The sequence below is a fragment of the Lissotriton helveticus genome, chromosome 5_1, assembly GCF_964261635.1.
Source record: "Lissotriton helveticus chromosome 5_1, aLisHel1.1, whole genome shotgun sequence".
NCBI classification, from domain to species: Eukaryota; Metazoa; Chordata; class Amphibia; order Caudata; family Salamandridae; genus Lissotriton; species Lissotriton helveticus.
The window spans coordinates 1,825,128,625-1,825,149,679 of record NC_136065.1 but is presented as its reverse complement, the minus strand read 5'-3'; the positions used below and the strand labels follow the sequence as shown (position 1 = coordinate 1,825,149,679).

General features: G+C 45.0%; 1 protein-coding gene across 12 annotated transcripts in view; it reads right to left on the bottom strand.

The window, feature by feature from the left end:
* Positions 1-21,055, bottom strand: part of HDAC5 (histone deacetylase 5) — a 1,448,645-nt gene that overhangs the window by 1,303,913 nt on the left and 123,677 nt on the right. For 10 of the 12 annotated variants that reach the window (XM_078645209.1, XM_078645212.1, XM_078645222.1 and 7 more), the window contains exon 2: positions 7,898-7,986. The gene's annotated coding sequence lies outside the window, so the exon portion shown is untranslated. Of the gene's footprint in view, positions 1-7,702; positions 7,770-7,897; positions 7,987-21,055 lie in introns of all 12 variants that reach the window. The other 2 variants (XM_078645216.1, XM_078645210.1) reach the window with 1 other exon arrangement.

Sequence of the window (21,055 nt, the reverse complement as noted above, 5' to 3'; positions counted from 1 at the left end):
TACAGGCTGGAAAAATGTATGTACAGAACAAAAGAGCAATCCAATCATATCTGCGATTTTACCACTAAGAATAGTGTTTTAAGGCTGTATGTGAACACAAGGTTGAGTGCATGCCTCTATGAGCTTGGACAATAACCGCCTGTAGGACATTTGCCTGCAAATTCTCGCTAGGTCCACAGCATGTTTTCAGACAGGTTTGTTGATATATATGCTTAAGTTACCCATGATAAGGGCCAGTTGCATTATGCAATTGTGTGGCTGCTGCATTTTTCGTATAATTATAAATGTGGGGCATTTGCCACATAATCCATCTGCTGAATAATTCATCCGCAGATTTTGACCCCCCAAAAATCAGTTTCTAGGTCAATCTGTTCGAAAGTTACTAAATGTGCAGCAACACGTGTTACTGCGCAGTTGAAGACCCTTGGCAAAGGTAACCTGGTCACCTTCTTGTTGATTATTGCTATATTTGGATGATGAACAGATACTAAGCAGGTGGACTCAATGCTAGACAGTGTTAAGTTTAAAAATGACAAATTAATGAAATCATATCGCAAAATGTGGTGCATTACGCAGATTAATTTGCCTTTTCTTGCTGCATTATTTAATCAACCCTGTCGCATAATTTCACCCTTCCCTGTCACATAGTTCCATTTATCCTGCCCATGATCAACATTTTGTTATTTTGTTTGCAATTGGAGCCTTATTTTGAGAAATTCATCCAGGAAGTTGGTGTGTGTGTGTGGGGGGGGGGGGGGGGGTGGGGAGGAGGGGTATTCGAGTAAGAGGGTAAAGCAGCTTTGTTATGTTATGTTAATAAGTACTTGATATAGCACTTGAGATTCATCCCCAAAGGGACATCTCAGCGGCGTGGCAGGAGTCAGATGAAAGGTGGTGGATCAAAATATCCAAATGTTGAGATTTTTTTAAACCATTCAATAAATCAATCAATCAATCTGGATTTGTATAGCGCAGCTAATCACCGGTGAGGGTATCCAGTCGATGGTATCCAGTGCATGAATAAATGTACATGGGCAGCCTATTTCAATGATAGAGGGCAGGATAAGAAAAGGTCTGGCTTCCATATTTTGATGTACGGATCAGGCGAGGGCATAGTAGCACTTTATTTTTTGGTCTTAGATTTCTGTCTGGGCAGTAAAAAGTGAGTTTCTCCTGTAGGTATCTTTTACAGAACAGGTACCTATGAGTTGGACAGAGCCATTTGAACACTGCTCTTTTCCTGATGGGGAGCCAGTGAAGGGGGCTGAACAAGGGTGCCGATAGTGCATCTGGCGGCAGTTTGTTGACCAGTCAGGCTGCAGTAATTTGGGTGACCTCCATTTTGGAGAGAAGAGATTTGTTGGCCGCTAGAGTTAAGGCATTTCCATAGTCAAGGCGACTAATTATTAGCGCTTGAGTGAGTGTCTTCCTTGAGCTTAATGGTAGCCACTGAACAGAATGGTCCGGTTTGATGGAGTAGCATGCAATTGTGCATTCGAAGAGGAGTATAATCTATCAGGCATATCTGTGCAGGTTAGTCGCTAACGTAGAATAAAGCTACCTTCTCCCCTATCTTGCCCTCTCTATTCTTCAGGAGGATTTTGAGACTCAGGATAAAGGTTGTCGGGAACAGTAAAGGAGACATCTCTAAACTGTGTTTCAGTCAGTCTACTATAATATTAACAATGGAACTTGCAAAGGAGGTCATGGGAGTCCAGTGTGCACTACATGGCTGAAAGGATGGATGTTCAAAAGTCTGAATTACATGAAAGTGCTAGGTGGACACAGTGGATGGTATTAGATAAAATGTTGGAGAGCAGAAGATTCCAACTTTAGTTTTTGGTACTACGACCTCCACGTTACAGTTCTAGAGGGGATAAGTCATGGGCTGGGTTTGAGCTTGAATCTTTTACATTAATATTTTCTCTTGTGACAATGTGCCTTAAATTGATGTAGAATAGTAATTTTAAATTGACAGGTTAAATAAATTCTCATTTTGCCAGGTGTTTACTATAGGAAAATCAGGATTGACTGAGAATTCAGATGCACCTTTCCTGTACATGTCATTCAAGCTTGTGGGAAGCGCATGGTTTCAGTTCCCCTTATACACGCTGGGACAAATATTACGAAGAAAATAAACCGATGTTTGTAAATATGCCAAATAAAACTAGAACGTTCAAAATAAACGTTTCCATCTAAACAGCATTAATAATAACAGGTACCCAGCCTGTGTTTTTAAAATAATGTTGTCCCTGCAACATCATTCTAGTTGCTCTTGAATAAGCAAATTGTTTCGGGAACTGGAAAGGACTCTCCTCCAAAAATACCTTTTAGCCCGAAGTGGCCAACGGCATGTGCAAATCGATTGCACTTTTTTTTTTTATAAAATAGAAAACGCAGAGGAGCGCCGTGCCCGAGGCTTGTTTTGAGCCGGCCACCTTCATGTGTGGACAACAAGCTGTGAACTTGGCTAATCCGGGCGGGCCAGCCAGGTGCCCTGGCTGCACAGGAGGAGGGCGTAGACGAGCGCTTTCAAGGAGCGAGGCAAAAGCAGAGACAAGCTGCCGTGTGAGGAGGCAGGCTGGGTTGCAGCCGCGGCCATGCCCATGGTGCCTTTGAGATCCTAGGCCGGCTGCCACACAGGGCATGTGCGGGCCTTGGAGGGGCAGGCACGAGCACAGACGAGCGCTCGCTTCTCCGCAGGCGACTGACAAGTTCTAACCTTTGCAGTCTCCGGTGAGAGCACAGCCTCTTTTCTCTTTCACAGACGGCCCACGTGGACGGGCTCGTCTGACTTGCTTCTGCCGTAAAAGGTTTATTATCTTTATGGGGCCATGTGTTTGGCCCCCTTAAAGATAAGAAACCTTTTACGGCAGAAGGAAGTCAGACGAGCCCGTCCAAGTGGGCCGTCTGTGAACGAGAAAAGTGTACGTCACACTAACCTCTTTCCCAATGGCTGGCCACCGTTTAGCATAAACGGTGATGCCGGCCAATGATAAAGAGGGGCAGGGCTTAAAGCTGGCTAGTGAAAGCCACTTAAAAACATAAAATCTCGCCAGCGAGACTGCGCATGTGCAGCCTACGCCGGCGATACCTAAAAATAAGAAGCCATGTATTTAGAAGACATAGCCTGACATTTAACCTCTGTCTTTGATGTGCTTCAATGTGACAAGAAAAATACAGTATTTAAATGTTTTTTTAGGTCTCACCTACGCAGCACGCATGCACTGCATAAGCAAAAAGACCTTTTCCGATCACTTTGGCTTTTTAGCCAAAAACGTGCACGCGTTCCATTGCCATCAATGGCAAAGCGTGCACGAGAGTCGATCTACTTGCGGGAGCGCGCACCGTCAAATGGCAGCAATTATCGCTCCCGCAAGTGCAGGCCCCCCTCCTCCCCTCTGCTGCCGCGCTTCCTCCTGCTGCCGCGGGAACTTGTGTTTTCTTTTTGCCACTGCGGATTGACAACAAACATTGGCAAGCCAAAAGGTGAACTAACGACTTTGAAAGGCAAGCCACACCGAGTTTGTCAATGCTTGCTTTTGCTCGATATCGCCATCAACTATCCTCTTCAAACGAAATATTCAGTGTTGCGAACGCAGCGTTGAAACAGGTTAAGTTAGTTAACCCCTTGCATGCTGATGACTGCCCCCAGTCGTCATGCACTACAGTGCTCGTGTGCTGATGACGGCTGGGGGCCGTCATGACCACACCCGCGCTGAAATCTGCAGCACAGGAGCAGAATCGGCCCAGCATGGAAGGGGTTAAATATATTTTAATTGGCAATAATTCTCCTTCTCAGTTTTCATCCGTCCACTTCATTATTTCGTTTAGTTCCTGGTTTGCTGCTGGCTGTAATCACAGTCATTAGGCCTGTTTGCACCTCCTCTGCAACCTGTTAACTCGAGTTTCAATTCTACTGTTCGAGCAAGTTAACTTTAATCATTGAATGTATCTTATGAGGACATTTACTGACCCAGCTTGAAAGATGCATTAAACACTCGGGAGGACATTCATCCCAGTTGACTTTATTTGACCGCGCATAGATCACCTCAGAAAAGACCACTGTTTGTTATTTTTTCATTTGCAGGGAGTTGAACTAAAATTGCGTTTATGAGGCTGTTTATTTTGTATGCACAGACGTCCCTGGAGAATGTTATCGACTCTTTTTTCCACATAAAAGGTAACCTGGAAAAACTGAGCAACTTCCGCCATTAATTCTGCGTCGCTGTCTGTTTCTACCAAGGTAAGTAAACCTGGGAAGAAGCCACCATGCTTAAGGAGGCATTGTGACCGCTAGCTTGAAAACGAGAAGCCACACAAGAGCCCTGCGACATGAGGTTGGTCACTTCCAGTACACGCTTGAGACTTACTCAGTATCCCACACTCTTTAAGGAACGACCCCCGAGGAGTTGATTGAAGGACGCCATTAACTCGCGCTTTTCCGTTTTGCCTGTTTTTATTGCTTATTTAATGTTGATAGTGTGATGTTGATAGTGTGACAATACTATACAATGCAAAATATATAATAGCAAGTACAAGTGCACATGTATAATTGACATGTCCATGTGTAATCTCGGATTCATAATGTGTCATAATATTTCAGCTATAGCGCTGACAAACACGCATTGGCATAGCCAATAGGTCTCGTTTCCAGCTGTTTTCCTCGTGTAATTATATGGCCTCTACATCGTGGTTTGTACTACCCTCTACTGTCTGTTTGGTTTTATCTCAACCGTGCCTCTCCCTCCCCCAGCAGTTTCCGAATTCCCTCCACCCCCTGTATTGCTTCTTTCAATGGATTCTCTTTGCACAGTGTTTAGAGGCACCTCAAACTAATCAAGGGCAGCACTTTCTGTACCAACAGGCCACTCCAACTTGTGCCTACCATAAAGCACATCCGAGAGCCAGCACCAGCTACTGCTCACCTCTGCCTGTTTTCTCTCCGCTCAGAAACAGTCAGTGCTTTAAATAGAAACATTGAAGTGCTGATACTCACAATCCACAGTAACTGTTTTCTTCAGCAGAATTACACAGAAGCACGAGAGTGCATGTCTGTGCACTTCAACGCCTGTAGGATAGATCCGCTGCCATTATTTACTGCACATAGCACCATGCTAGGCTTTACATGGTTTTTTCGGGATGCTGTGACACTTACCAAGTAAGTCCATCAACATAAACATACCTGATGTCCCCGACTTTCTGACCTGCAAGCAGTCCTGCCCTCTTTCTGAAAACACCAAAAGACAGAAAGGCAGTATCCTTTCCCCCACGAGGCCCAAGCCTTAAGAATCTATGAAATGTGCTGCTTCCTGGGGTGATTGACGAGATAACTATTTGTTGGTTTATGCGGCTGGTGGACTTGATACGGGGTTAATTAGTAGAGGCCATGTATAGTGTTAATAATTAGGGGGGATCCCTTTTAATTACAATGATTTTCTCTTAAACAATTTACTTAGTCTGAAATATATCGTTATTTTAGGTTCCTATGAAAAAGAATTGCACCTGCTTCAAAATAGCAGCCTCGATCACTGCACAGGAAGAAATTGTGTTGCGCTTCCCAGACCCAAGGCGCACTTTCAGATACTTCCAAAACGCCAGGAAATTCTCAAAGTGCTGGGGGTGCGCATGCAAGGGGAGGGTTCTAGCAGCACTGGGCGCTATATTCGAAAAGATCCTGTAAGCAGATCAACAGAGGTAGAAGTTGAGGTACGGTGCAGAGGTTGACAAGCGTTCAGGTGAGAGCAGGAAATAGCTCAACAACCTTGCTTTAATACCCCCATTTAGTAATTGCGATTTGCCCATTCTCAGCCGCTACTCAATACATTCTAGCACGTGGCATGATTTGTGTAATTAAACATTGTCCCCGCTCTAAATTCTAGCCGTCACCACACTTTATAAATCACACGCTTTCATATTCTACCGGCTCACACAGTCCAGTTCATATTAACCTCCGCTCTCGTATGCAGGGCTTTAAGTGGAACGAAAAAAACTGGGGATTGGGGGGTCTCTAAAAGAGCTGGGTCAAAGCTGCTTACGGTACGTGGCCTGCACAATGAGGGGAATGGCCTAACTCGAACTCTGCACTGTACAAAACAAGCATTTGCAATGCAATAGGGCTCACATTTTCGAGAGTTTAAGCTATTTGCATTGTAAAAGAAAATGCCTTTATTTATGTTTTAAAAACAAACCTAAAAATAAAAGGCATTGTCTTTTACAATGCCAATAGCTCAAACTCTCGCAAATGCGAGACCTATTGCATTGCAAATGCTTGTTTTTTTATGCTTGGTGTTTCGAGACTCACAGTTTGGGAAATGTTGCCATAGAGTATTTCTATTGCTAACAACCATTAAGGAGAACTTACAGCTGTCACCAACTCGGACAGGTGCATGCTATCAACACTAAGGGTTGACCACTATGTGTTTTACCAACTCATTGAGTGTACGTTTTGCTACCACCAACCTCATCAAAATGTTTTGGTGCCACGGATCTGGGTTGGGCTCTTTCTTTTGCCAGCAGCTAACAAAGCATACATTTTGCAACCACATCAAACTTTTCTGTTGTCACCAATATGGAAAGGGGTCCATTGTACTGCCATAACTCCAAGTAGAGCAATGTGCGATATCTACAAGGCTGGAGCACCTGCTCAGTAGGCTTATATGGGGGACACAGCAAGGGACGAACAAAAAATTATTCTGACCAGGACTGCTCATAAAATACGGACTTCATCAGCATTCAACTTCTATTGTCAGTAGTTGGCTATCAATCAGCACGGAGACCCTTTTACCCAGATAGTTCACGTACTGTTGCTTATGTGAGATCTCCATAGCTTAGAGGGTGAGGCATTGTTACTGATGCAGAGGGTGATCTTTTTTTTCTACTTGAGAGGGGGCATGTCTCAGCGGGCTACACAACTCTAGTTGGAGAGAAGGATGGGTTTGTCTCAGCTCAAGGGCCCCAAAACCGCTCAGGGAGACGGAGCTGTCAAATCTCAGGGGGGCAGGGGGGGTTAAGGCATTGGAGGGGGAGGATTACCAAACATCTAGCATAACACAATGCATTGCTTTGTCACAATAATTACCATATACAATAGGCTCGTCCCTACCATCAATGGAGTACCAAGTGGGGGTTTAGAGCTACCCAATCCCTTTAAATTACAGAAATAGTATACATGGGTGATATGTGACAATTCTTTGGCTGCGAAGAATCCTACCAACAGGTTAAGAGATGGGCAATGGTCAGACAACAAGTTGTCAGATAGACACTTACGTTTATTCCAGATATAGAAGAAAAGGAGATTGTGCTAGCAGAAAACAAGCAATACGACAAAAAAATTCAAAGAATTGTGCAAACCCAGAAAAAGGATTTTCAGACTATGCTTTAAAGTTGCACAATGGATTTCGGTCCTCTGGCAATGTGACGTGGAGTAAGATGAGTGGTGTGAGTGCATAAAGCAGCAGCAGGTTATCACCAGACTGTTCCAGTGACAACCAGAAAACAGTGGCTACTCCATCTACGTCATCACTGTTAGCTGGTGGAAAACACTTTGTCCTGCTGAGCCACCCACTCAACCCTTTTGTTCAGTCTCCTGCAAAATAATTAGATCTAAAAAAGACAGCCTCATACATTACAGAGAGGGTGTATTAACTCATTGCAAGCCAATACTGAGGGCAGGCAGCACAGTCTACTCTTTTCTAGTTACCAAGTTACACTGGATTTAGGTCACTGCAGACATCAGTGGATTTCTTGTGCTCGAACAGTGTTCTTGCCTAGAAATAATGACAAAATCATGCAAGACATGGGCAAACAAGAACATGGGACTCAAACAGGAGCAACTTTATACATTTTCAAGACTGCGAGGAAGGAGAGTTAAAAGCACCAATAAAATATTACTTACTTCTAATCATAGTTCTCCATAATGGGGATCTTCACTCAAGTCATAGGAGCCAAAGACCTCTGTCCATGTGTGAGATCTGTTAAACTGGTCTAAAAAAAAAAAAAAATACATATGAAACTACTTGTGCATTACACAAAGCAGTGGTTTCAAAATGTATTTCACATAGATGATATCAATTTGAGAAAATTATATAATTCCTTCCAAATACGCATTTCAACCAATCGTGGCATGGTCTCATTCAGTCTGTTTTCAATACTATCAACTTAGTCTCAGATGCAGGCAATGTACTTAGATAACAAAAGCCCCAAAATCTACTGCCAGCTTAAACTTTCCATTTATTCAATCTTGTTTCCAGGACAAAAAAAATTATCGAAAACTCAACATTTAAATAATAATCAGAGGCCGGTTTAAGCTTAACATATGGAATAAGAAATCTAAAAATCTCAAAACAAACTTGTTTCGGCAAAACAATGCCATAAAGGGGGGCGTGGCTTCGATGGCAGTGGTAATGGCCGCCTAATCTGCTCCCTGCCACGTAGGAGAGCGATTTCCTTCACCTCAGGAGAGAACTGTCGAGCCCATCGGCAATCATCCACCAGATTCGGGCTCCCAACATCATGCTGCACACTCGATGCGAAAAAACGGAACGAATTCAAGTCGGGTAATGTGCTTTTTAACACCCGCACTTCACCGCCTGCCAGGCCATGCACGAGTGAGCGAGTGAACCACCTCACGCGACCTGCCCTCCGTCTCCAACTGCACCTCTGAAGGCGCCGATATCGCCCAAGGGACCCCCGAGGTGAGACAATCACAGCGCGTCCCAGCATGTCTTTACCTTGAGCGCACCGATACCTGAACTCCAGCGCTGATCAGTGTGGTCGGCTCCCGGGTCTCCGCCATGCCTGCCCCTAAGATGGCGTCGCGCATCGTAGCTTCCCAAACTTAAACGCGAGTGAGACCCTTCTCATAGCGGTTCTGGCATGCACAGCCTCACCGCTTCTACTGCTATCCAAGGAGGAGCCTCCCCAAAAGCGACCCTGCGATACCTCGCTGCCCACATCTGCCATGAAGTTCTCTTACTCAGCCCTCCCTGGGAGCCTGCCTGACCTCAAAATGGCGCCTGTTGGGACAGATTTTTAGCGCGAAAAGCGCAATTCATAGCTTGAGGGCGCCATCTATGCACAGCTACACCTGGAAAGCCCAACTACAGCCACCAGTGTCACCAATGCTGATCACAATACCGCTCAGGGCACAGAATACAACAGAAGGAACACTAATGCTCCCATACTCTCTGTAAATCGCCTTCTAGTGACTATTTTTTGCGCAAAGTGCTCAGCTGCGAGCCCTGGGTCAACTGGTCTTATTGTGTGTCCCTCACCTCTCCGCCCAGCCACTACTCTGCCACCCCAAGGTTACCAGAGGGGTTTTCTGTGGGGACCCATGTCTCTTCAAGTCTTGCAAGCTTTCTTCAAGTGGCAGCGCCTCGACCGGCACCATCACCACTTCTACAAAGATACGGAGAGTCAGAAGAGCTTCTATCCTGCAACCACACTGCTCTGCGAAGCACCACGAGGCGATTCAAAAATAACAGACGCAACCCACTTCTGTTCTATCACTCAGGACAGTGATTAAACACTTCCTCTGCCTTGGCCCAACCATCTTCTTGGACCTGGCTCTTCCGCCAAACTGTATAATCTCTGCCTCATCGCTAGCCCGCTACGGAAAACCAACAAAATGGCAGAGGGGATTGATAAGAAGAACACCAAGAAGGTGAAGCCAGAATCGTCCATATCTGACTCACCCATCAAGGCGAAAGCAAGACCTTAATAGTACCCTGGATATGATCCTAAAAAAACTGGCGGAGGTGCATGATCTCGCAAATTCGACGAAAACCAACACTGATACTATGCAGCTTGAACTTACTGCGATAAGGGCGGACATGAACTCGGTCCACAAGAGTTTAGACGAAGCAGAGCAAAGGATAAGCGACGTTGAAGACAAATCCAACCTCTCGGCCAAAACTATTTCCCAGCTTCAAAGATCGACAGACTCCCTCAGACGCCAGAATGCAGAATTGGAAGATAGAAATAGGAGGGGTAACATACACATCTTTGGAGTTCCTGAGAATGCGGAGAAGGATGCTGATTGCTGCGTAGCGTTCCTGGACGCTTGGATTCCTTCAGTGACGGGCATTTCATTTAACCATGAACTTGAGCTTGACCGAGCTCACAGAGTCCCAACCTTCACAGAGTCCCAACCTTCATCCCTCATGGATACAAAGGCCCTCGACCGCTGATCTGCAAACCACTGCGATTCCAGCACACTGAAGCTATCCTGCAATTCGCCAGACATAATCACTCCGTCACCTGGGGAGGCCACAAAATCACCTTCACTCAAGACTACTCGAAGGACACGATGGAAGTAAGGAAAGGCTTCCTAGCCCTAAGGGAAAAACTGAGGTCAAAAGGTATACAGTTCTCCTTTGCAGGTCCGGCGAAATTCAAAATCATCACCAATGTCAAAACTCGCTTCTTCTCCAATCCTAATGATCTAGCGCTGTTTCTGGAAGATTCACCTACGCAGGCAATGGACTCATCTGTCTTCGCATATAATAAAAGGAAGACGGAAGCTCATGAATCTGATCAATCGAGCACGGGTCAAGGCTGAGCTGACCACTGGCTCTCTGTGACCTACATTCATTTTGTGTATGCTCGTTTTTTTGCTAGGTCGCCTACATATGCATACATATGCCTGCTTATATCCCTACCAAATGTAAGTCTGTGCTTCTGCTAAAATAGCTGGTTTCCAGTCCCCAAGTTGACCCTCGCCAACAGGTAGGCCGTACTTTTACCTACTTTTGGGTCCAACGTCATGTCTCTAGACTGTTCGCACTGCTACTTGGGGGAACTGGAAGATCTATGATTCAAGACTCGCCTAATGACACTATGGTTATCTGTTATCTGAAATGGTTTTATAGTACTGCAAAATGTTGACATTGAAGTTTAGGCTAGCTTAGGATATACACTACTACAAAATACTAGTTAGTTTTCATGAGTCAAGATCTTACCTTTTGACTTCATTGTTGTCTCTGTTCTGAAGTGAAAGGCTCACACCAATGGCCCCTGCGTAGGTCATCATGCTCTACTGCATTTCCTATAGTTTTATAGTCCGGTATAGTATTAAACTTGTAGCTCCAAACAGTTCCTGCCTTTACAGCCACTTTCTCTAATGGCTTAGAATAACTTAGATATACCCTGTTAGTAAATACTAGCTAGTTATAAGATTTTTCCTGTTATGATGAAATTTTTGACTCATCCTACGTTGAGCTTGGACGGTACTGCCATCGCTGCTCCTACGTTCTAGTGCTGGGGGAGGGGAAGGGGGAGGGTTGGGGGATTGAGGGTGTGGGTAGAGGGAGGGGGAGGAGGGGGGAGGAGGGGGGAGGAGGGGGAAGGGGGGGAGGGGGGGAGACAACTTTTGGAATGTTTCAGTATGCCTTGTGTACTCTTCTTTTGCTTTTTGTGTTGTCTTTCCATTCTCAACAGTACAGTTATCTAACAAACAGAAATACTCCTGGTTGATTGTTTGTCACATGTTCATCCAGCCCTTTTCTTACATACTCAAAACGTATTGCTGAGCTAGGCCAGTTCACGATCCAGAAGCCAACTATGCGATAACTCTTACGAAAGTAGTTTTATCAATCCACAGGCGATACCCTGCAGATTCATGACCCACACAAAGTCTATATCGGAAGGCCTTAACATTGTCTCCCTAAACGTCAAAGGGCTCAACCACCCGGTTAAACTGAGGAAGATCCTAGAATATCTAGCCAAAGCCATGGGTGACATTTTCCTTCTCCAGGAAACCAAATTGTCCAACGAAGACGTTGAATTTATCAAACAACACTGGATTTCACACACCTTATGCTCCTCAGCCGTACACAAAAAGAGAGGGGTCATTACACTTATTGCAAAGAAATCCAATATCTCCGTAGTTTCACATACTCAGGATACTGATGGTAGGTTAGTCATGGCACACCTTCTAAAGAACGATGATCACATCCACGTCCTGAATATTTATGGCCCGAATGGAACGATCCGATCTTTTAGGACTCCCTCTCCCCCATACTCGAAACAGTACCCCAAGATGAACTACTTGTGGTTGGGGGGGACTTCAACTTGCCTCTTGACCGGGTAATAGACCGCCAATCTCATTGTACCTATCACCCCACACGTTCACACGACAGTTTGAAAAGCCTCTGCTCCAAATTTGACCTACAAGACTCATGGCGACTACAGCACCCAGATGGACGTGATTACACGTTCTACTCGACTCCCCATAATTCCTACTCCAGGATCGATTACATCCTCATCAATAGCCCCTTCACTCACCTTTTTGAGGAAACCAGCATTGCCCCCAAACTCGTATCAGACCACTCCAGCATCCAAGCTAAACTAGTAGGCTCCAGATCTATCCTTCCCCCAAAGAGATGGCGCTTCAATGACGACATTTTCACAGAACCAGAAAACAAGAAAAAAATTGAATCGGCCATACAGGACTACCTTGACTTGAACGATATTCCGGGCTCGGACATAGCGAATGTCTGGGACGCACTTAAAGCCACTATAAGAGGGGTGATTATTGGTATTCGGGCGCAAACTAACAAGGCACTAAATCTAGAGCTTGTTACTTTAGAAAGGGACATTAAGAACTTGGAATTATCTCATGCGGCTGACCTCCATAATACTTCGGTCCTGAATGACCTCACTTAATAGAAATACGAATATAACGCGATCCTGAGCAAAAGAGCGGGGTGTGGGTTAATACATTTAAATCCTTGAGGATGTGTGAAGGTAGCAAAGCAGGGAAACTATTAGCATCCTACCTAAAACATAAAAATATGCAATTTAACATTGCCTCAATCAAAGATCAAAACAATACTATCCAAACTAAACAAAACCACATTCTACACACCTTCAAGTCCTTTTACGAGGATCTTAACAAAAATAAATTAGACTTTCGACTCTCAAGCGTGCTCTAAATACCTGAACTCCCTAGGCTCCCAAAACTCAACGATGCTGATAATCTGAAACTGAATTCCCCGCTTACCTTACAAGAAGTCTCGGACTCCAATAAAACCCTCAAACGCAATAAAGCACCAGGCCCCGACTGCTTCTCTGCCGGTTTCTATAAGGAACTCGGGCCCGCATTAAGTCCAACCCTACTAAAATTGTTCCAGTCCTTTGCCACAAAAAAGGAGTAACGAAATCAGTGAGTGAGGCCACCATTATTATCATACCCAAGGAGGGGAAGGACCCGCTACTAACAAAAAATTATAGACCGATAACTTTGATAAATCTGGACTGCAAGATCTACGCCAAAACCCTCGCGTCCAGACTGAACTTGATCCTACCTAAATTAATTAGTACATCACAGGTTGGGTTCCTAAAGCATCGCATGTCTAACGACAACACGAGACTTTTCTGCCATGTTTTAGAAAAGGCCAAGACGTTAGATGCCCCCTCCGTAGCTATTACATTAGACGCGGAGAAGGCGTTCGACAGAGTGTCTTGGCTCTTCCTTAAACATTGTATGTCCACCTTCAACTTAGGTAACACCTTCATAGATATGGTTATGGCTTTGTATCTCTCCCCATCCGCTCGCATTGCCATAAATGGCTCATTGTAGGATCCATTCAGCCTGGAACAGGGGACCAGACAGGGCTGCCCCCTCTCCCCATCACTCTTCCTCCTGGCAATGGAACCTCTCATCGCCGGCATTAAAAAGAACAACATCATCAAGGGCGTAAACTTTGGGGATACTTGCGTTAAATTAGCCGCGTATGCGGATGATATCCTGATAGTGACTGAATCCCCGGAGCCTTCCATCACCGCCTTGATGTAAACTATTGAATCATACTCCACCCATTCAGGGTATAAACTTAATCGGGAGAAATCGGAGGTCAAACCTCTAAACATCCTAGCCACTAAGGACATTTTGGGGAGCTCTGGGCTCTGCTGGCAATCGGGGTTTGTAAAGTACCTGGGAATAGAGTTTGGGGACTCCCTTATGGAAACCCTTCTGCAAAATGAGAAGACCACCTTAAATAAAATAAAAAAACAACTAGAGGGATGGTCCCCTCGCTTCATCACGTGGTGGGGTAGAATAGAGACCATCAAAATGATGATCTCCCCCCTGGTAAACTACCTCATTTCAATGCTTCCTCTAACACTCACCCAAGATTTCTTCCATAAACTGGACCAATCTATAGCCAACTTCCTATGGAAAGGGAAAAAAGCGAGGATAAGCATTAAAAAATTACGATTGGACAAATCATTAGGAGGGGTCAACCGACCAGACTTTAGACGCTATGAAACCGCTTTCCTAGCGAGACAAGGTGCCCACTGGCTAGCCCCCGCGGTAAACTACACCCCGGTTTGGCTGGAAGTCGAACAAGCGATCCTAGGCGGAATCACCCCTGCTGCGGCCCTCTAACTCAATTTAAACGAACTAGCCCACTCGAAATCGATCTTTCGTAACACGAAAACGGCTCTTCTTAAAATCGACACATTTCTAGATCACAGCATCTGCCGCTCGGGTTGGGAGTCTTTATGGAACAATCGTCACATAATGCATAAAGGCAAACACCTGCATAACTCTCAGTGGGTTAAGAAAGGTATCTTCTTCCTGCACCAACTATTCAAGGGGTCATACTCTATCCCGTTCAGAGAATTGCAAACTACATATGGCCTTGTGCCTCTAGAGTTTTACACCTTCCTAAACATAAAAGCCGCACTCTCTAAGGCGAAACTCTCTCTAACACCACCCCTCCCTCCCATCTTACCTCAGTAGGTTAAACAGACTAGGACATCAAGTGTCCCATCTCTACAAACTTATCCGCCCCCAACATACCAATCTCACCACACCACTCACTCAGTTTTGGTCTGAAATGTCATCTAGACCAATTTCGGAAGCGGACTGGACCAATACCTGGGAATCTTGCATGCGACACAAAATTAGCCCGACTTTATCCCAGACCAAATATTTGTTCCTCCACAAAACCTTCTGGACTCCAGCGTGTCTTTATGCCCATAACATCAGCCAAGACGCCTTCTGCTGGAACTGCAACAGGGCGGAGGGCGACCTCGCACACATTATTCTGCATTGTGACTGTGTTACCCCCTTCTGGGATAAGATATTTGACTTCATCAGTAAAATTTTCCCCATCTCCCCGTCCAGAGAACTTCCATACCTAGTCTTCGGTTTCACCCTAGAGCCCTCCCTCCACGCCGACGACAGGGCGCTACTTGATCTCATACTCACTGCAGCTATTAAAATTGTCCTTAGTAATTGGAAGGACTCTAGCAAAGCTACCTTTGCTTGCTGGCTCAACTGGATAGTTAGCCTCAGGGGAGCGGATATCATAGCTCTCCAACAATCACCATGGCGCCCCCCTATGAGAAGGATGTGGTCTACCCTTGACAGTTATTTTACCACCCATAAACCACCTTAGATATTCTCTCCCCCCTCCCCAATGCACTTGACGCCACCACAATCCAACAGTGTGGAGCTAACCTGTTACTTCGGTTCACCCTGAAATCCTGAGTCCCATCTCCATATCTTTGGTGCTATAATTTACCTGAAATTGTCCGGATACACCGCCTAATGAAGTATGTATTATTGTGTAACCTATTGTACATTGCTGTTTACTCCTTTCGCTTTATTGTACTGTACTTCTGTAATAATGTATGTTTTTTAAGTCTGTACTATTTGTATTTTATTTAATACTGAAACACCCAATAAAAATCTATTAGAATTAAAAAAAACAATGCTATAAAAGTACACCCTTAAAACTTGTATATACAATGAATATAGCAGCAAGTCAATATACAAAAAGAACTAAACACATTGAGATGACCACAAAAAGTAAAACATTTTGTACTAATTGGCCGCAGACTGACCTTATCAATATCTTTTCCTGATAATAAGTGGGCTTCTAATAGAAATAAATGACAACTGCACAACACATTTCAACCGAGTCTAACTGGTGAAGATATCGAAAGTCCAAATTTTATGACTTAAAAATCAATGGAATGTAAAATTGACTCTAGGAAACTAGGGCATACTGTTTTATAAATAGCGCAAAAAGGCATAAGATGAGTTGAGGATTGAACTGAACGATTATCACCGGGGCAAAAGAGAAGATTATCAAACCATGAACCTTGTTGGGGGGAAAAGAAAAATGTAATGTGCCCGAACTTAACCTAGTTAGGTAAAAGCGGTGTTGGGGATTCTCTACAATTATTAAATAAAGCTGCAACTCATAAAAGGGAGCTAGAGCAAAATATCTGTCCATATAGGCGTCATTAAAATGTTAGCTCGGCGAGAGCTCTGACAATATTTATAAAAAAAGAGACCTTACTCAAGCTTTCATTGCTGGGCCTAGTGATTCAGGATTATTATTAAACCCAGGTGGCTCCAGGCTTGAATAAGTGCTGGCCACGGGGTGAAGCCACCTTGTTATGGGCCATGCATCCGACGATTATACTTTTAATGAGACCAAGCTTGCTGAATTGTCCTACTTTTAGCAAAAGCGGAGCCAGCCCTGAGAAATCTTCTAAGTAGGACAACCCAACTTCAGAATGACAAAAAAGAGTGGAGGCGCCTCATGGAACTGATAGTAGTCTTTGTCAAAAAACTATTTTGTAGCTTCTGGAGTTTGTTACTATTGCAATACCCCAACACACCCGCCCCATAAGAGGCAATATGTAGATTTAAACAAAGTTACATCTCTTTCACTGGCCTATGCCCCAATGTTGATACGAAGTGGAAAATCCCTCAATGGCTCTTGAAAATTGAAGTGCTCTTAACGACAGTAAAGGTGCCCATTTAATCAAAAGGAATACCTTAATTAGTAAAACTGTCAACCTTTAAAACTGGGGATTCCTCTACATCATAAGTTTTCGAATTGGTGCTTAATATGGGCCCACAAATGAAGATAAAAGACTTTGAATGGTTGACCTTCAAGGCTAGGGCACTCGTAAACTTCAAAATGTCACTTCTACAAAATGTCTAAAATATATTCACAAACATCTACATCTTCTGCATAATAATCAAACATTTTACTATTTTTTTTTACAGATAACTGAATACTGTAGTTTAGTATATAAAATACTGTCTACATTAAGTATTATCCTTCATTTTTTCCCATACTAACAGCACTAAAATAAGAAAGTAATAAAAAAAAGTACAAACAGCGTAACGTATTACAGTCCAACAAAGCCACCTTGGGTATTGGTGACAGACCATAGGGCCACGGGTCTCTGCTTTATTGTGCCAGTAGTACCGCTAACATGCATTATTGGACCACTATTTTGCTTACTCCAAATACATGCTCCCCACTTACCAACCCATCCCCTACAGCATGCTGGGCTTTAACTGTGTGCAACGGGCAGGCGGGCAACTAGAGCCAAATTTCGGGGGGAGGGGGATGAAAAATATTTCGGGGGGGGGGGGCTAATCCTACCAACAATAGACAAAGTGACTGAAAGAAGAGGTGAAAACACACTAAACGCTTAATTTACACGTAAATGGTCTTTTAAAGACCTGTTAAGTACTCGGGTGCGGCTGCAATTAGATAGACGCCAGCCTGCAAAGCTGTGTCAGCCCGGGCTAACACACACGACGTGAGCCCAATGGGTGTTGCGCGCCTAACAACGGGACAAGGAGGGCAGAACTCTTTGGACAGGAACTGTGCCCAGCACCTATGCTGCCACCCCTTACATTCTTTGCAGAGGACTTTGTCTTTGGGAGGCGTTGTAAGAATTTAGCATTTCTGTCACAACTAGTACCATTTCCCTATGGCAAACTAGGCAGTCTACGAGCAGGATGTGGCTAAATGGCGTTCACTGCAAGCATAAAGACTGGTTATGCTAAAGTGCTGGCCATGCCCTATGGGTTGTGAGCAGGAGAACTGAAGCAGGGTGCGCACCAGGGACTCCTAAGGCATTGCTGAAGCGTATGCCTTGTGGACTGTGTCACACATGGCCATAGACAAAAACCTTCACTTTGCATCCAGAGCCTGCTAGCATACGATTCTGCAGTGTTTAGCATAGCCCTAGCTTTGGGCATGCCCAGAGGGCTTTGCGGAAAGCCCTTGGGAGGGCAAGTTTGGATGCTAGTGGGACTGAGGGTAGATATGGTTGAAGGTGGGTGCCCTGGTGCCCATTCAGGGCACCTACCATACTCTTGTTGGGGGCTGAGGTGTGTGAGCCCCAAGGCCCCAGCAACCCTAACCTGCTCCCTGCATACAGCGGGAGCCGGCATTGCTCCCACCCTCAGGGAGCAGCTCCTAATGGTGCTCCCTCTGGGCACGATCTTGCAAGATCCTGTCATCGATGAAGACTCTCAGAAGCATTGGAAACAAGGTAATACTCCTGCTGAACTGGAAATTGCATAGTTTGCAGAACATGCTAATTCAGTCTATGTTGGATGGCCAAGATTATGATGAGTGAGGAGTAGATCTGTAAACACCCAAGAAGTTTCAAGTAAGGCTCTGTCACAAAAGTCTTTTTTTGTTTTACTTCATCTTTAGGATACTAGCCATGCTACTTTGCTATGGTAGCTTAGTTTAACATGTGTGTTAACTCTAGGCTAGAATAGGTTAGCAATGCTATGCAAGTCATTCTTAGAAGCCAAATAATTATCTGCAAAAAGTAAAACATGTGGCTACCCAACAGAGGACTTAGTCTTGGTTTTGTATTTCTAATAGTCTTTGCTATTGTTTATGGTTCGGTTTCGACCCAAAACATTTTTAAAACCGTTTGCCTGTGACATTAACAAGGTAACTGGAGAGGTAGACGTGGAGTTGTTACATTGAATATTTTATAGCTGTTACATACATGTCAACCCGTGGAATTAAAACACTTATAATTCAGAGTAACAGTTTTGCCAAATTCTATCATGCAAATGTTTCATGGCACTAGGAGCCAGATAAAAGCTTTACCTTAAAAAGTAACATTGATAGCATAGATTTGCAAGAAGAAAAATGTATCACAGAAAACAATGAGAAAAGCATATTAGATGGCTGTAGGAAGCTGGCTCTGTATATACTATACCAAAATGAGGTATAGTGTGCACAGAGTCCAGTGGAACCCCAAAGGTAGGAAGAGGTAAAAGTAGATGGCACCTTACTCTCTATTTGTGGTAGTGAGGGCGAGCAGTAAGGAGTTATCAGAGGATAGTGTTAAGCATTTGTTGTACACACTCAGGCAGCAAATGATGTCACACACTCAAAGACTGAACTGAGACCAATTTGTTGGAATAAAACATTATTTAGGTATATTTATTTTCTAGAACCAAGCCTCGTACAGGTAAGTGTAAATGGTACTTTTCAAGGCAGGTAGGAAAATATAAGCAAGCTGGATGAAAATGACTGTTACAGGTTTGCAAATACTTTCAATATATTGGAAATTACTGTTAGATTACTTTTGATTACTTTTCCGATTACTTATTCTACTCAGTTTGATATGCCTAAATATCACACTGGGACATTTCCTGAAGAAAAGGTAAGTAAAGCAGTTTTTAGATATTAGCAGTTTTTCAAGTTCTCATACAAAACCAACTCCGCACTTAAAACAATTTTCACAAGAAAGCAGTCAATGTAGCCTATGGGAAGAAATGTGGTTATCGGTTTCAAGGTATGTACTTGGTTTTGGGAATTGGTTTTCTGGAGTTAGAAGTAGGGTTCCCCCAGAGTCAAGGGTGCACTTTCAAAGCACCCCCAGCTGCACTAGGGCGGCCGGGTGCAGAGTGCTGATGCCCAATGTTATCCAATGGGGATTAGAGGGCCTCCGGTTGGTGGCTGCTTACTAGCACGCCACACGGTTGTGGGAGCAAAGCTCCTGGTGTTAGGCTCAGGGCAAAGGGGAGCAGAGTTAGCACCCAAAGTAAACTTGCAGGGGCACAGGGGCGGCTGGGTGCCAGGTGCTGTTTTGGCGTCAGGTGCCCTCTTGATTTCAATTGAGATTCTCCGGTTGCAACAGAGACTGCAGGCTCGGGGACAAATTTCTTCTGCAGGTGACCACCGGTTGGAGAGGTAAGTTGGGATGCCTGGGGATGATAAACACAGTCGGTTGGGCCACCCAAGGCCACGGGGCGTCAGGTGCAGACGTGTCTTTAGGCGTTGGGTTTTCTTACCAGCTCCGGGAGCGGTCAGAGGTTCCTCCAGAAAGGTGCTGCAGGCATCAATTGGAGATTCGAGGCAGGTCAGAGATCACCAGCTCTCAGGTCAGGCTCGTCGGGGAGACCTCCTCATGTTGTTGGACCACTCAATCTTGGGCCGCGGGCGTCTGGTTTAGAGTGGTGCAGACTTGCGGTTTTGCCTGGGGCCCAGAGTCTGTGGGTGAGCAAGTCAGGTGCTCGCGGGAGACAAAGTCTTAGATTTGGGAGGCAGGGCAGGTCCTTCATGTTCTTGAGGCTGCTGGCTGCAGGACACACTGGGATTTCTCTGGAGCAGGTTCAAGGTCGGGACATGCTGGTAGGGCTGGGGCCAAGTCAGTGGGCGTCGTCTTCTTAGTTTCAGCACTGCTTCTTCGGTCCATCTTCTTCTCTTCTTCTGGTCGGTTCTTGTCTGAGGAGACAAGGTTCAGGGTTGCCCCATAATACTAGATTTGGGGGTGTTACAGGTAAATAAAGGTTGGGACCAATGGGTCCCTTCCTTGGGGTGGGTAGAACCCCTATTATGCCACCCTCCAGTAGGAGGGGGGCATATGCCTCTCTCTGGCTGACTGGGCCCCCATCTGCAAGATGGCGGGGACTGAGAGTTGTGCTTCATCTAGCCTCCCCCACCTGTGGGGTGGGGTTGGCAAAGGGGGGCACACCTCCCTTCCTCACTTGGTTTTCCAGCTGCTTCTCCCGCCTAAAGTGGGGGCCAGAACTGGTGGGAGCCAGTTGCTGGAAGCAGCAAAGGGCTGGGGTAGCTCACAAAGGCGGCAAGCCTTTGAAGCTTCCCCTTTCGTGTACCCTGCCCTTCCTGTGGGAGGAGCCTTGGCACCTCGTCCCAGGATGTGCATTGTTTCGGACCCCCACGATCTGTAGGCTCTCGACCCAGGGGTCCAGAAACATGTCTGGTGGTGGCAGCTGGCGAGCAGCCACTAA